The following is a 16,172-nucleotide window of genomic DNA, read 5'->3' as shown; positions in this document are numbered from 1 at the left end:
ATTGTGAACGTACCTGCACAATCAAACAACACTTAGCAAAATTTTTGATTTTGAAAATTATCAGAACCACAAAAGCGGTCCAGAGTATTTTCAGAAAAGCGATCCAGAAAATGTCCAGAAAAGCGAGTCACAACTTGTTTGTTCGAGCGGACCAGAATGTGTCCGTTCGAGCGGTTCAGTATATGTCAAATGAGCGATCCAAAGTGTGATCTTTCGAGCGATTCACAATATGATCGTTCGAGCGGTCCAAGATACGTCCGTTCGAGCGATCCTAGCAGTCAAAATGTTTGAAAAAGCGGTTCAGAATGTTCAGAAGAGCGGTCCTGAAAGGTAATTTCGAGCGATTCAAGACTTGATTTCGAGCGGTCCTCAATGTTCGAAAAAGTGAATCACACTTTTTAGCCTGTTTTAACCATTTTTAGTTCGTATTTTCACCTGATTCTTTCTAGGATTTGTTAATAGTGTATTTTACACGTTATACTTGAAATTCAGATCATTTTGACTGTTGGAACCACTGGAAACTGAAAAAATGTGAGAGAAAGTGAGTAGAAAAGAGAGATTTCTGCAGATTTGTGCTGTCGTAGTATGAACTCCTCGTCCTGTGCTCTGATACCACTTGTTGGACCGTTCTATGACCCGAAAAGTCAGTCGAAGTAGTTCATCTTCACATACGAAGGCGGAATCAACGTAAGTAAAGTAACAACAGCTAATCCTTTCAATTCCTTGTGTTTGTATTGCTTTCTGATAAAATTTCAGCAGAGTTTCGGCACCTCAGCACATACATACACTGTTACACATTATGAACCGCTCAACCCTATTTATATACAACCTGGGTCGCTTATGTGACAGTCCAAATAAGCGATCCAGCACCAATGTCACATAAGCGATCCACACTCTAATGTCCTAAAAGCGGTCCAGGCTTCATGACACAAAAGCGGTTCACCTTACAACATTGACACATAAGCGGTCCTCAGTCTATATTACACAATATTTACACTTTGACCCCCTATAGACCATTCTTGACTTCAGACTTCAAGTAGACGTAGTCAACAGACATTCCGTGCATTAACAATAATACTTTCTGCTAAAGCTTTGAAACATAAGCTTCGCCCTCAGCATGCTGATGAAACAATAAAATTGATAGTCGCTGCTGTTGAAATGCAAAAAGATCCTCTAAAGGGGACCCACCAAAAGTCGAGCCGTCATCTCTCTGCTGAACGGAAGTTCTGACCTGAGCTCTCATGGTTTCGCATCTACCCTTTACAGATATCATCTGTGGTATACTCACCTGTAAGACTGAATATTTGGGATCTGGATACGGGAGTATATTCAAGTGGAGTGATACACAATTAAGTTTAAGTCTCTAAAACATTAATATCGTATCTCGAATCGATTGAAATTTGTGTTGAGAATTTAAGAGGACAAACATACTGACAATCTAAGTAAATTGTTTAAAGCTTAAAATGAAATCTAGCTTAACGGTGTTGTTGATTTGTCTCATAAAGTGATATGATCCTCTTGCACGAACTCACAAAAATATTGTTTGTAAATAGTTTATTTCTGCATTTTATTTTCTCTCTTTGAAAAATCCAAAAAGATTTTGTGTGTGTTTTAGCATAATTTTGAAAAAGTCAAAAAGATTTTCGACAACTGATATTGGAAAACTGATTTTCAAAATTCCGTGTGCTAAACATGATGAGCAGTATTTGAGGGTGAGTGTTTGTGTACATCTAACTGTTTTCATTAAATCTAACCTACTTCAAGTGGTTCATCATAGTTTGGTAAGAGAGAGTCATGGGTTGATGCACAGGTTGTTGATATGTGATGAATCTAGGTAATTTATTTCTGGGTTAAGATTGTGCAGGAATCAAGAGATCTGATCAAGAGAATTAAAGCGTTTTTAGAGCTAGGTTATTTGATTCCGAAGGCTTGTGTAGATCAGACAACGATCCTGAAGATGTTACTGAAGAACAAAAGAATACCAGTAAATCGAGAGGGGGAGTCTGAAGATAGAAAGAATGAGAAAGCCCAGAGACTGATCTAGCCTGACGAGGTGAAGATACAGCGTTAAATTCAGAGTGTGATGACGACTCCATCAACATCTGAGGGGGAGTCTGTTAGTGCACTGCATCTGTTGATTCCGTCTAGGTGTCTAGGATCAAGTTTTACATCATAATTGTATAGCATAGGGCTCGTAATACGAGAAAACGGAAGTCTGTATAGGTTTTAAATCTTAGGATCGCTTATATAGTCTTAGAGTATGTGGATCGCTTTTAAGGTACTTCATGAATCGCTTTTATGGACGATGCTGGACCGCTCATATGTCATGTGACCATATGAGCGGCCCCAGACTCCTATAAATAGCCTATGAGCGATTCCGTTTGTAGAGGTCTTGATTTCCACGCCGAAGCTCTGCCGGTGTGACGTTTGAGCTGTAAAACGTTTATATTCAATACAAAAGAGAGTTAGAAGAAAGATCGTGCTATTTCTACTTGCTTTTCTTATAATTCCGCATCTGAAACGCAAGAGCAAATCTCTGAACGACTCGGTTGGGTCAGCACACGATCCTACAAAGAGTTTGGACCCCCGCCATCCAATACCGGTGGGTATTGAAGGAGGTCCTACTAAATTTGACCCAGGTCCTTTGCAGGATCTATACACTGAACAATGGCAAGACTCTTACCAAACCGTTCCCTTAACCCCCGACCAGGTAGCCAACATACCTCCATATAGACTGTGGAGATATGAATGGTGAAAATCTTTTATTTTATATAGACAGTAAAATAATGGCAAGACACCACGGACAAACGATAAGGAAGAATCACCTTCAACATAAGAAACTAGTTATTAAAGTCATTAATACATAACCAAGTAAAAAGTGCGAAAAGATTAAAAATAAAAGTATTACACTAGACACTTGTCTTCACCAAGTGATGTAAGAGACTTAGGCAAACATGACCTTTGATTGTCAAGAACTCTTACGATCAATCTTGGATCCCGAGATGACTCACACACTCTATGATGGACAATGGATGATGGTGGTGGATGATGGTGTTGTGATGGTGGTGGGTGGTGGGTGAAGTGTGAGAGAGGTGGTGTGCCAAGGGATGAGTTGCAAGTGATCCAAGCACTCCTATTTATAGGCTGAACAGAAGCTCGGGCATGGTCCCGTGTCCATCCTCTTCTCTTTCTTCATTAATTGCAGTTTGTCTGCATTAGTTGACCACGCCCCCGTGTCCGCTGAGCACGACCCCGTGTGCAGAAGCATATTTGTACTATCAAGATTTGCCTGGATTCTGCGAATCTTATAGTGTACCATAGCCCCGTGTCCGCTGAGCACGGCCCCGTGGTGGGCGATAGAAGCTTCTACAACTTTGTCTTTTCTGCTGACACTTGGGCACGCCCCCGTGCTCACTCAGCACGGGGCGTGTTCAGCCTTCTGTCTTCTTGATTTTGCTTGGGAAGATGCTGTCGGGGGTCGGGCATGCCACGTTTGTTCCTTTTCTTGTATTTATGTTAGACTTCGTTGCCTTTTTGCTTCTTTTGTTTATTTGAACTCATTTAATCCTGAAAATACATAAGGAAGACAAAAACACACTTTTTCCAACATTAGTACTAAAAAAGGGTTAGTTTTATGCCACAATTGATGTAATTTATATGTTGCATTTTGTGTACATCAAATACCCACACACTTGAATCTTTGCTTGTCCTCAAGCAAAACTCTTTATAATGTGGCTTTACACTCCCAAATGGAATGGGTAGAAGAGAAGGTTTTTGGGTTTGTCATAGAGTGTCGGGATTTCCAAGATTCGTTATTAAGTTTTATTTTTATTTATTTAAAATCCTATTCGTCATGATTTATTAAAAACGTTTCATAAGATAAATTACTTATTAGGGCATAACATGCCTTTTTTAAAATTCCATTTATATACAAGTTCACATACCTCACGGGGGATCACTCAACACTCGGCCGAAGGTGTATTTTTAGTGAATCATTCGAGAGCGGCATGAAACTTACTTCTACCATAAGCTTGCCAAGCAATCAATCCTCCTCCTTTTTAACTATACACCTTTGTAAATATCAGGAGGACTTTTTGTTTAAAGGGTTAGGCTTGGGCTAAAGGTGGGTGGTTGGGTTAGTGGTTAGTAAAAGGGCGAAAAGCGTAAAAAGCGTCGGTTTTCATAAGACTTGATATTTTTCATAATTTTTTTTATTTTTGATGAAGCATTTCAAACAAAGTTATTTTTGATAAACTTGTTTATTTATTTCTTTGGCTTCATCCTCATATTTTTTTTAATCAAGTCATAAGAAAAACCGAGCTTTGTTACTAAAATAAATGGTTTAAAAGGAAAAAGGTTTAGGTGGGTAAAAGGGTGTTTGAATTGGGTTAAGAAACGAAAAGGTTTGGGCTCAAAGGGGTTAACTAGGGGGATTTTTGGGTAGGTGGTAAAAAAAAGAAAAATAATGGTGTAGAAATAAGAAAAGTGTTAGTCCTAATGCCTCCATCATTTACTTACTTGAGTTTAAGTTGGTAAGGACCGGGAATGTATCGTCGTGGCAAGTTTTAGAGTTGTAAGAACCAAGCGGCTATTCACACAAGAAACGAAAAATGAGTATTTAGTTTAAAGATATGTATTTGTATGCTCAATAAAGGCTCAAAACTCACTTTTGTGGGAATGGGTTTTTATGTGATCAAGTATATATAATCAAATTTTAACTAAGTTTGTCATGCCGTTTCATAATTTTCTTATGTTGGTTCTTTTTATCACGACGCTATCGGTTGTAAATTTGTAAAAATATAACCTTTTTAGAATTTTGAAATTCCCAACTTAAACTTAGACAAGTAAAAAAAAAAGAAAATTTTTGAAAAAATTTGGGGTGATTAGCGGTTCTAATAGAGTTTTGTGTAAGGCTTATTAATTAGGACTTGCAAGGTTCAAGGTTTTAGCATCCCCCCCACACTTAAATTAAACATTGTCCTCAATGTGTCCCAAAAATAAGTTTTTAGGTTGATTGAATGTATAAAAAGGTGTGAAAAACAAAAATTTGTGTTACTGGTGGTCTGGACACAGCCCCGTGTCGGGTGAACACGGCCACGTGTTCAGAGTGCCAGTAATGAAAACTTACAGAAGGTGGACACGGGAGCGTGTTGGCTGGGCACAACCCCGTGTCTGGCAAAAATCTGCAGAATTTAAACAAATAGCAGATCTGGGAGGTGGGCACTGGGGCGTGTCGGCCGGACACTACCCCGTGTAGACAATCTGCAATGGTGAAAAAGAGGTTTCTGGCTTCGGTTTTCCTGTCCTGGCTTTAGTAATACTAATATTTAGTACTCTAAGCCTCATATGTACCTGTTTTATCAATAAACACCACACCAAACCATAGTAAACATCCTAGATTACCAAGTTCAACATCCAAACCACAAAGTTAAAAATAAAAACAAAAGCAGAAAATAAAAAGAGTAAAAGGGAAAGTAAATTGTTCAACACTCGGCACGCAGGCCGGAAATTGTTCGATAGAAAAGGGGGTTAACCTGTGGGATCACCAATCAGCTGCTCCTGCTCCTACTCCACCCGCCTAGTCCATGTCCTCATCCTCGTTATCACCTCCTCCTCCATGCCCCGCCATGTACTCCCGGATGTTCCCGATGTCATCTTGAATATCGGAGATGTTTCTTTCAATGGCTCCGACCCGGTTGTACGTGTTGTTGGCGAGGTTGTAGGTGTTCCTAGTGCACATAAGGTTTTCCTGCAACAAATCATGTAAACTTTGGAAGTTAGGAAAACCACCTCCTTGTGAGGAGGATTGGCCCGGATCACCGTGAGGCTGGTATTGGTAATGGGGAGGTTGTTGAAACTGTGGAGCGTGGAGGACTAGCGCCTCTTGCGGGTTCCAAGCATGCCCCTGCATTCTCTGGAAGCTAACTCACCCATCTTCGGCTTCATAGATTAAGTTCATGGAGCGGCAGATGTGTATATCCACTCTCCCCTACCATGGACTCCTTTCAAAAGATCGAGGCATGTTCACGAAGCGCTTGAAGAGACGGTATATCCAACCCCCGAAGAAGATAAGGGTTGGTGGAGTAGCAAGTCGGTTCCAGTCCATGTTTCGGTGTCGGAGGAAAGGAACATCGAGAGGTTTGCGGGTATGGATGCAGTGAAGAACTATCAGATCTCGCAGCCCACCGACGCCACTGCTATCGTGCCTTTGACTAAGAGAGTAGGTGAGGACCCGATGGATGTAACGGTAAAGAGGGTCCCTAAACCTAGTACTCTTAGTGCTGCTTGGGTTGTAGTGCCCATCTCCAATTTGTGCCCATGCAGCTTGGCGTTCGTTTTCATCAAGTTCGTGTAACCCGCCAGTGTTTTTTTCATTGCCCGCGTCTTCCTCCTCATACAACCCCACCATTGACCCAAACTGCGCCATTGAAATTGAGTACTTGGTTCCCCCACATCGGAACTCCACACCATTATTGTCAAATGGCTCGCACCTTGAGTTGAACACAAATGTGCTATAGAATTCCAAAGTGTATTCGGGAACCGAACGAAGGCGAGTAGTAAGGGCGACTCTCAGCGGCCCGGTGACTAGATGGTTGAAGCGGTCCCATTGGTTTACTAATCCCAAAAGATCCGAACACACTTGTCTTGGGTATTCTTCCGGTCTTGTTCGAAGTGAATCATATCTTGCCTTGGCATCGAGCTCACTTGTGTTGAACCTTGTGAATTTCTTCGACATCTGAAAGAATACACCAAAAGTTAGCACAAAATAATGGACTTTCCGGAGAAAACTGAAAACAGTAGGCTGGACACGGCCCCGTGCTCAGCAGGCACGACCCCGTGTCCAGGCGTTTGTTACTCAAAATTTTCATTTTTCGACCCAGTCCTGAAAACTTGAAAATTTTTGGTCAAGTAGGTGCGGTTTCCCTCGAAAATGAAACCCCAAGTGCCGTTTTTCCCAAAACAAACCGTTTACCCCTTCAATTTTATCTTTTTCGGTTCAAAAACAAGGGTTTGGGGTTTTTGTGAGAAATCGGGCAAATCGGGGGGGGGGGGGGATATTCCACGGTCCTCCCAACCGCCGAGGTGATCCCACCTCGCAGACCGCCACCCAGCAAGCCTGAGTCTGGGGGTAAATCCGCTACCGTAGGGGCATTGGGAATGAGCAAGACTCGAACCCGCCACCTGCGGGTTAGAATGCGGGCTGGTGGCCATTGGGCTGACACCCAATGGTTAAAATCGGGCAAATCTATGAACAATACAAGTGGGTTTACTTCCCATAACACTAATCTAAACTAATGCCAATAGATTTATGCAAAAATTTGAGGTTTGATCCGGATGAACTTCAAGAACCCTAGATTTTTCCCCAAATTTTTGATGTTTTAACTACATGCAAGTAACTAATCTAACTACTAATGGTGATAGAATCATACCTTGATGTTGTTAGAGTGAGAGGAGATGTCGAATTTCTGCGGAAAATCGCCTGGACCATAGCGTTTTGTGGGGAAACGGGGCGTGTTGAAATGAAGAAACTGTTTTGAAAAGGGGTTTTATCCCGACAGTTGCGCGGACACGGCCCCGTGTCTAGTGGACACGACCCCGTGCCGAGCAAAGTTTTTTTTTTTTGTGCTCGTGTGAGTGCCCTGTTTTCCCAAAACTTGGTTAGAAGACTTACCGGTTTCGATGTTTATCCGCTTGTTCGTAACTCACTAGGTATGATGTTGATGCTTTTACTCTTCGACCGTTTGAAGCGAGATTTCTTCTTCCTCCTCCTCAATGAATCCTTGGTAGAGTTTCAGCCGTTGACCATTAACTTTGAATGGAATTCCATTCCGAGATTTAATTTCTACTGCACCGTGTGGGAAAATATGGGTGATAGAAAAAGGTCCTGACCACCTAGACTTTAATTTTCCAGGAAATAATCGAAGTCGTGAATTAACCAAAAGAACTTGATCCCCTACTCGAAATTCATTAGGTTTAATATGTTTACCATGCAAGTTTTTCAATCTTTCCTTATAAATTTCAGAGTTAGAGTGTGCATAATTCCTTAATTCGTCTAATTCATTTAATTGACAAAATCGATTTTTACCTGCAAATTCTAAATCTAAGTTTACATTTTTAATTGCCCAGTAGGCCTTGTGAGCTATTTCTACTGGCAAGTGACAGCTTTTTCCATAGACAAGCTTATATGGGATTGTACCTATTGTTGTTTTATAAGCAGTTCGAAAGGCCCATAAAGCGTCATCTAATTTATCAGCTCATTCCCTTTTATTTAACCCTACGGCTTTTTCAAGTATTCGTTTTAAACCTCTATTAGTCACTTCGGCTTATCCGTTTGTTTGAGGGTGATATGCTGTTGAGACCCGGTGATAGACCCCATATCTTGTTAAGATTTTTTCAAGTTGATGATTACAAAAATGGGTGCCTCTATCACTTATTAATGCTTTAGGTGTTCCAAAACGAGAAAATAATTTTTTTCAGAAATCTTACCACAACTCTTCCATCATTTGTTGGAAGTGCCTTGGCCTCGGCCCATTTAGACAAGTAATCGACCGCCACAAGTATATATTTGTTTCCTTTTGACAGTGGGAAAGGTCCCATGAAGTCGAGTCCCCACACATCAAAAATTTCACAAACAAGAATGCCATTTTGTAGCATTTCGTTTTTGGAAGAAATATTACCTGATCTTTGGCAAGCATCACATGTCTTGACAAGACTTTGGGCGTCTTTGTAAATGGAAGGCCAGTAATCCTGAATCAAATACCTTTTGTGCAGTACTAGCGGCACCATGATGTCCTTCGTATGGACCTTCATGACAATGGCGGAGAATTCTTCTTGCTTCACTACCATGTACGCACCGTCGGATGAGTTGGTCGGCACACATTTTGAAAAGATAAGGATCTTCCCAAAAGTAATGCTTTACGTCAGCAAAGAATTTATACCGCTAGCTAAGTAGTTAGCATAGTCGGCATACCATGGTTCTTGTCTATATTCCACCATTTCCAGGGACTCCGTTGGAAATTTTTGTTGATTTGCTCGTCCCTAGTTACCTCCAAAGCTGGGTCTTCTAGGCGTGAAAGATGATCTGCTGCGGTGTTTTCTGCTCCTCTTTTGTCTTTGATTTCAATATCAAATTCTTGGAGGAGTAGAATCCACCGAATCAAACGGGGTTTAGCATCCTGTTTCTTGAAAAGGTATCGAATGGCTGCATGATCTGTATAGACTATTGTTTTAGAAAGAACAAGATAAGAACAAAATTTATTAAAAGCAAATACCACAACTAGTAATTCTTTTTCAGTTGTTGTGTAATTTTCTTGTGCATCATTAAGTGTTTTACTAGCATAATAAATTGGGTGAAAATGCTTTTCTTTTCTTTGTCCCAAGACTGCTCCAACTGCAAAGTCACTTGCATCACACATGATTACATAAGGTAGTTTCCAATCAGGCGCTATCATGATAGGTGCATTGACTAGCATTTCCTTGAGCGTTAGAAATGCTTGATTGCAATCCTTGTCAAAGATGAAAGGGGCATCTTTTTCAAATAATTTTGTTAGAGGTCTTGAAATTTTTGAAAAGTCCTTGATAAACCGTCTATAGGATCCGGCAAGCCCTAAGAAACTTCTGATTGCTCTAACGGAGGACGGTGGAGGTAATCGAGAAATAGTGTCTATTTTGGCTAGATCAACTTCCATTCCTTCGCTTGAGATTTTGTGACCGAGTACTATTCCCTCCGTTACCATGAAATGGAATTTTTCCCAATTAAGGGCGAGGTTAGTTTCCTCACATCGGGATAGCATTCGTTCGAGGTTATCGAGGCATTGGTCGTATAAATCTCCAAAGATAGAAAAGTCGTTCATGAAGACTTCCATTGTATTTTATATCATGTCATGGAAGATGGCCACCATGCAACGTTGGAATGTTGCGGGGGCATTACATAGACCGAATGGCATGCGTCGATAAGCAAAAGTTCCATAGGGACATGTGAATGTTGTCTTTTCTTAGTCTTCGGGTGCTATCGGGATTTGAAAGTAACCTGAAAAACCATCCAAAAAACAATAAAATTTATGACCGGATAATCTTTCTATCATTTGGTAAATAAAGGGCAAAGGAAAGTGATCTTTCCTTGTTGCTTCATTTAACCGTCTATAGTCTATACATACCCTCCATCCTGTGATGGTTCTCGTTGGTATTAATTCATTCTTTTCATTAGTTATTACCATCATATCTCCTTTCTTTGGAACTACTTGAACGGGACTTACCCAAGGACTATCGGAGATAGGATAAATAAGTCTGGCGTCAAGTAATTTGATGACCTCGTTTTTAACCACTTCTTGGACATTTGGATTTACTCTACGTTGTGGTTGAATTACTGATTTGTAGTCATCATTCATTAAAATTTTGTGCGTGCACATGGAAGGACTTATTCCTTTAATATCTACAAGCTTCCAAGCGATCGCATTTTTGTGTTTTTTCAAAAGTTTAATTAATTTTTCTCTTTCTATACTACTTAATTTAGACGAAATAATTACAGGTGATTTACCATCCTTGTCTAGAAAAGCATATTCCAAACCTTTCGAAAGTTCTTTGAGCTCAAGAGGTGGGTCTTTAGGAGACTCCTTATTTGGTTGCTCGTTTTGATTAAGAACTTTAAAAGTTTGTTCTATGGCGACCTCTTCTTAAACAAAGTGGTCCATCTTTTCACTTGTATCGGGTGGCTCATCTTCATCTTCAATTAGGGGGTCATTATTGCCAAAAGGATATTTCATTGAGCGCTTAAGATCTATGCTTCTTTTGAATGCCCCTAATTGAAGAGGTAGATTGTTGTACTTCCGGTTTTTCAAAGCTTCATGAGTTTTTACAAAAGGTCGTCCCAACACTAAAGGTGCGTCATCAAGGATGACAAAGCCGGTTGGGATTACTGATTGATTTGTTTGAACCAAGACATCCTCAACTATACCGATTGATTTTATTATTTTCCGATTGGATAGAAAAATGGGTATTTAAAGTGGAGAAAAATCACTAATACTTAATTTTTCGAAAATGTAATTAGGCATTATGTTAACACAAAGATCTTTATCAATAGTGACATTACTAATAAATGAGTTTTGAAAAAAAAATGGAACAAGTGTAATGTTGATTTCAAAAGGGTCTTCTTTTATTAGTGAAGTTTGATCATTAGTTAACTTAATACTTACCATTTCGTCAATTTTAGTGCTAGTGTTTAACTCTTTTAAAAACTTAGCATGAGTGGGTACTAAACAGTGATTTTCGAAAGAAGGTGACAAGAGGTTAATTTCTTCAAAATTAGACTCTTCTTGGATTTTAACGTTGTCGGACTCACCTTTTTCGTTGTTTAACTCATGTGTCGGTTCCTCACTTATTTGTTCTTCCATTTTTACCTCTTCAACTATTTCTTCGTTATTATTACAAGTTAATTCTTCTCTTGCGCGGGACTCCTCTTCCCTTGCGCGAGACTCTTTTATATAACGTTCAATAGTTTTAAGGTGTCCTAGTATCTTTTCGGTTACTTCGGTGATAGAGAAATGATTGGGATTTTCAAAGCTTGAATCCGGTTGTTCGATTCTTGGTTCCTCATAGTACTCATATGAAGTAGATGGTTCACACCATTGTTCTTCATTGTAAGTATATGATCGACAAGGGTCGTAATTTTGTTCTTCATAGTACTCATATGAGGTGGGTTGTTCACGCCATGGTTCCTCATAATAAGCATATGAAGGTGGTGGCTCATATCTTGGTTCCTCAAAGTATGAGTATGAAGGCTCATACCTTGATTCATCAAAATATGAGTATGAGGGAGAAGGTTCATTCCTTTGGTCTTCATAAGATGTGTATGAAGTCGATGGCTCGTACCTAGGCTCCTCATAATAGTTGTATGAAGTGGATGGTTGAGATGAGTTTTAATATTGAACCGAGTGCGGGTTACCACAATTAGTGCAATAGTCTCTCCTATAATCATCCTCCTCATAGGTGTAGTTGTAGCCTCCTGAGTATTGATCCATAAGAATCACTCAGCAGACCACAACAGAGTCTCGGGACCAGAAACAAAAATAAAAACGGAAACAGAAGCTGGACACGGCCCCATGTTCAGTGGACACGGCCCGTGTTAAGGGTCTGTATCTGGGCGTTTGAATAAAAGTTACTGGTCTTGTTGAGCACGGGGGCGTGTTCAGTGGACACGACCCCGTGTTCAGACTCTGTATCTGGGTGTTTTTATGAAAAATATGCAGCACGGCCCCGTGTTCAGTGAACACGGCCCCGTGTTCAGGCTACTGTAAATGCAAACTAAACTAAAATGCAGAAAAAATGTGCATGCGTTTTGAAAAAGTTTTGAAAAACTGATTAGGCCGTCGATTTTAAGCTTTCTTAAAATCCTTGTGTCCCCGGCAACGGCGCCAAAAACTTGATGCGGATTGGTGTGTATATGGAATTAAGTATATTTTAAGCCCTTTTTACACGTTAGTCAAGTTTTAAATTTATAAAACACAATATTTTACTAACACCAAACACACATATGGGCAAGTGCACCCATCGTGAGCGTAGTATAGTGTTGGCAAGATACCGAGGTCGTCCAAGGACACAAGAGCTTTTAGTACCGGTTTATCCTCAACGTCTAATCAAATAAAAAATTTAGAAAAAGGTTTTAAACTAGAAAAATAAAAACTAACTAAAATGCTGAAAAATAAAATAAAAGTAAAAACAGATAAACAAGATGAATCACTTGGCTCCGACTCGTGTATAGTGTAACCTTTGATTATTTCCGCACTTTTGCACATTTTAAGAGATTATCAAGATTTGCCTGGATTATGCGAATCTTATAGTTGACCACGGCCCCGTGTCCGCTAAGCACGGCCCCGTGGTGGGCGATAGAAGCTTCTACAACTTTCTCTTTTCTGCTGACACTTGGGCACGCCCCCATGCTCACTGAGCACGGGGCGTGTTCAGCCTTCTGTCTTCTTGATTTTGCTTGGGAAGATGCTGTCGAGGGGGTCGGGTATGCCACGTTTGTTCCTTTTCTTGTATTTATGTTAGATTTTGTTGCCTTCTTGCTTCTTTTGTTTATTTGAGCTCATTTAATCCTGAAAATACAAAAGCAAGACAAAAACACACTTTTTTCAACATTAGTACTAAAAAGGGTTAGTTTTATGCCACAATTGATGTAATTTATATGTTGCATTTTGTGCACATCAAGCTCCTCTTCAGGAACCAAGATATTTTCGCATGGACACCCGCAGACATGACAGGGGTACCACGAGAAGTCGCGCAACAATTCTTGAATACCTTGCCAGGTATCAAGCCAGTGATCCAAGGCTAACGCCACCTTGGGTACGCAAAGAACGAGGCGATGCATGAGCAGGTCAAAGAACTGCTTTCCGCAGGCATCCCGTGGGAAGTCAAATACCAGACTTGGTTATCCAACCCAGTCATGATAGAAAAACCAACCAGGGGCTGGCGCATGTGCGTCGACTATAAAGATCTCAACAAAGCTTGCCCCAAGGATTGTTACGCGCTTACAGAGATCGATGAGAAAGTCGATAACCTCGCCCCGTTTCGATGGAAGTGCTTCCTCGATTGCTACAAAGGCTATCATCAAGTACAGATGGCAATCGAGGACGAAGATATAACGACATTCCGCACACCTACCGGAAATTACTGTTATACAAAAATGTCGTTTGGGTTACGCAACGCGGGCGCAACTTATCAAAAATTGATGAATGACACTTTTGGTGATCAAATCAGCAAAAGTGTCGAAATCTACATGGACGACCTAGTCGTCATGAGCATGGAGGAGGATACCATGCTCAACGATATTGAGAGAACATTCCAGACTCTGCGTAGCGTCAACATGAAGCTCAATCCAGGGAAATGCTCGTTTGGAATGGAAGAAGGCAAGTTCCTTGGATTCATCGTCACCAAAGATGGATTCAAGGTGAACCTGGAAAAAGTTCAGGCGATCGAGCGCATGCCATCGCCTTCCACGATGAAAGAAATGCAACGACTAGCTGGCAGGCTAGCCGCACTGAACAGATTCTTAGCCAATCATACAGCTAAATCTTATCCTATCATCATGACTCTACGGAACTGCTTAAAAAAGGAACAATTCTAGTGGACCGCAGAAGCTGAAAACGCTTTCCGGGAGATGAAAGAGTGTTTGATACAACTCCCAACTCTCACCGCGCCACGCAAGAAAGAACCATTTATCTTATACCTATCTGCCGCAGACAACGCGGTAGGCGCATTACTCATCGTAGAGCGGGAGGGAGTTCAAACACCCATTTACTACATCAACAAAATGCTCAACGACCCAGAGACAAGATACTCTATCATGGAGAAATTGGTACTTGCACTCGTGCACGTATCAAGACGGTTACGACGTTACTTTGCAAATCACGCCATCACCGTATTAACCAATTACAGGATCGGGCCGATCCTCTCCAAACCCGACATCTCTGCGAGATTAGCAAAATGGGCCATTGAACTAGGCGCACACACATTGATCTACAAACCGCGCCCCGCGATCAAAGGCCAGGTTCTACCTGATTTCGTTGCCGAGGTACCAGCAAATCGCATCCAAGAATGTGAAGAAGAACAAAACCCTACACCACCACCATCCTCCTCAGATACATGGGCACTATATACCGATGGTGCATCCAACGAGGATGGTGCGGGTCTGTGACTCGTCAGCCCCGATGGTCAAGAGCTCACCTATGCAATCCGCCTCGATTTCAAAAGCACAAATAACGAGGCAGAGTATGAGGCTCTACTGGCAGGGCTGCGTCTAGCAGTCAAACTCGGCGTCCAACACTTGGAAGCACACGTCGACTCACTACTGGTTGCAGGGCAAGTGCGCGACGATTATGCCGCAAAAGGGGATATCATGATCCTCTACCTCGAACAAGCCCTGCAACTGAAATCAAAGTTCACTTCCTTCAATATTCGCCATATCAACAGGAGTGAAAACAAACCCACGGATGCACTTTCAAAACTCGCGTCCACCAGCTTCCAACACCTGGCAAAGGAGATACGCATTGAGATTCTGCAAAATCCCTTGGTACCCCTACGCCAAGTCAACGACATCAAGTACGGTACCACATCCTGGATGACACCAATCATTGCATACTTGCAATCAGGTGTTACTCCCGAAAGCAAAGCAGAGGCACGCAAATTGCAATACAAAGCTTGCCATTATCAGATGGGAGACGGTATTTTATACCGCAAATCATACCTGGGGCCACTTCTACGATGCATCGACCCCAAGATGCCGCGTATCTAATCAGAGAGATACAGGAGGGAATATGTGGCATACACGCAGGCCCACACATGGTGGTGGCCAAAATCATGAATGTCGGGTACTACTGGCCCGACATACACCTGGACGCGGTCAAGGTCTTGCGCAAGTGTTTCAACTGTCAGCGACATGCTCCCAAAACCTTGCGCCCCAAGAACAACCTGATCCCCGTCACCACCGCATGGCCATTTCAAAAATGGGCAATCGATGTGGTGGGGCCATTTCCAGACGCACCAGGTGTGGTGAAGTTTATCATAGTGGCTGTTGACTACTTCACCAAATGGGTAGAAGCAAAACCGCTAGCCTCTACCACCGCTATGATAACTAGGAAATTTGTCTGGGAACACATCATCTACCGTTTCGGTCTACCAATGTGCATAGTAACCGACAACGGCACCAACTTCGTAGCCGAAGATTTCCAAAAATAGCTAAACGAACTAAACATTGAACACATCTTCTCCTCCGTGGCACATCCGCAAGGGAATAGCCAGGTCGAGCGCATCAATAAAAGTTTAGTCGAAGGCATAAAGGCACGTTCAGGAATAGCCAAACGCGACTGGGTCGATGAACTCCCTAGTATCTTATGGGCTCACAGGACTAGCCCAAAGACAAGTAACGGTGAAACACCCTTCAGCCTGGTCTATGGCTCTAAGGCGGTGATCCCCGCTGAAGTAGGTCTCCCTTCACCTCGAATGTTGGCTATCAGCAAGTTAGACAACAATGATGAGCGCAGGTGTGACTTGGACCTCCTAGAGGAAAGGCGTGAAAACGCAGCAATCAATGAGGCCAAGTACAAAACCAAGCTTGAAAAGTACTACAATGCACACGTTCGCGTCTGTACATTCAATCCAGGAGACTACGTCCTTCG

This window comes from Helianthus annuus, chromosome 13 (genome assembly GCF_002127325.2).
Source record: "Helianthus annuus cultivar XRQ/B chromosome 13, HanXRQr2.0-SUNRISE, whole genome shotgun sequence".
NCBI classification, from domain to species: Eukaryota; Viridiplantae; Streptophyta; class Magnoliopsida; order Asterales; family Asteraceae; genus Helianthus; species Helianthus annuus.
The sequence above is the reverse complement of the archived record's forward strand: the minus strand, read 5'-3'. Positions refer to the sequence as shown.